We start from the raw sequence: 834 nt of genomic DNA on the forward strand, positions 1-834 counted from the left end.
TTTTAAACCTTGTTTTAAATGTTGTTCTGGCCGAGGGCATTCCACATTCTCAGAACCATCTCTACCGTTTCATTGCTTGATTTCTTTGCTTATTAATTATGAAACTCCTTGAGCTACAATGGTAGCGCTTGCGACAATACATTAAAAGGAGGCTATTGGAAACCGTTGTGATCATAGTTTCGTTTTGCACAGAATTGAACCTCTATTACTCAGGAGGGAATGTTATATTTACAATAAACTATATCTTCTTATAAATGTTGGTTCATTCGCCCCCTAGTGCCAGATGAAGAATTGTTTGATCACCTCATTTATTTCATGTGGGCAACAGGCACGGGTATTCATTCAGATATAACCTACAGATTCACATTGAGATAACTGCAACGAGAGAGACAGAAAGCACCCTGGTACCTGGCGGAATAGACAAGAGAAATGGATGAATAGAAAACGGCCTCAGACTCTGAAAAGTACAAACATCACATGCAAAAGCCTCGGCTGCTCCAGGTGAGGCTCGAACACACAACCTCAGCATTTCCCAAACCTGTACTGTCATATAAGTACCGCGCGCTAACCGATTGCGCCACTAGAGCTGCATGTCCTTTGGGCTTTGTGCTCCCATCATACAGCTGCCTGTCCTACCTGACTTACAAGGAAGAAGACAAAGAATCATCGAATCATTCAACACAGAAGGAAGCTTTTCATCCCATCGTGTCGATGCCGGCTCTCTGCAAGAAGCCTTCAGTTATTGAGACTCCATAGATTCTCGCCGTAGACGTGTTTTATTTTTTGTGTAATGTATTGTTATTTGTAATGAATTTCGATGTCCATGCGGGAAAT

The 834-nt window shown here is 42.0% G+C and overlaps 1 non-coding gene across 1 annotated transcript; it reads right to left on the reverse strand.

The window, feature by feature from the left end:
- Window positions 1-493: 493 nt before the first annotated feature.
- trnai-uau (transfer RNA isoleucine (anticodon UAU)) lies at window positions 494-587 on the reverse strand. The gene is made up of 2 exons: window positions 550-587; window positions 494-529 (listed from the first exon to the last, which is right to left on the reverse strand). It is a non-coding gene; the product is annotated as a tRNA-Ile (tRNA).
- Between the last annotated feature and the right edge of the window lie 247 nt (window positions 588-834).

Source organism: Pristiophorus japonicus, unplaced genomic scaffold (assembly GCF_044704955.1).
Source record: "Pristiophorus japonicus isolate sPriJap1 unplaced genomic scaffold, sPriJap1.hap1 HAP1_SCAFFOLD_85, whole genome shotgun sequence".
Classification (NCBI taxonomy): domain Eukaryota; kingdom Metazoa; phylum Chordata; class Chondrichthyes; family Pristiophoridae; genus Pristiophorus; species Pristiophorus japonicus.